This window comes from Limulus polyphemus, unplaced genomic scaffold (assembly GCF_000517525.1).
Source record: "Limulus polyphemus unplaced genomic scaffold, Limulus_polyphemus-2.1.2 Scaffold11102, whole genome shotgun sequence".
NCBI lineage: Eukaryota > Metazoa > Arthropoda > Merostomata > Xiphosura > Limulidae > Limulus > Limulus polyphemus.
Genome location: NW_013676712.1, coordinates 14,050 through 14,423, shown reverse-complemented (window position 1 = coordinate 14,423; position 374 = coordinate 14,050).

The window sequence follows — 374 nt, the reverse complement described above, 5'->3', positions numbered from 1 at the left end:
GATATAAACAGGTATATTGTATCTGTGGTGTGAGGATATAAACAGGTATATTGTAACTGTTGTATAAGGATATAAACAGGTATATTGTATCTGTGGTGTGAGGATATAAACAGGTATATTGTAACTGTTGTATAAGGACATAAATAGGTATATTGTAACTGTTGTATAAGGATATAAACAGGTATATTGTAACTGTTGTATAAGGATATAAACAGGTATATTGCAACTGTTGTATAAGGATATAAACAGGTATATTGTAACTGTTGTATAAGGATATAAACAGGTATATTGTAACTGTGGTGTAAGGACATAAATAGGTATATTGTAACTGTTGTATAAGGACATAAATAGGTATATTGTAACTGTTGTATAAG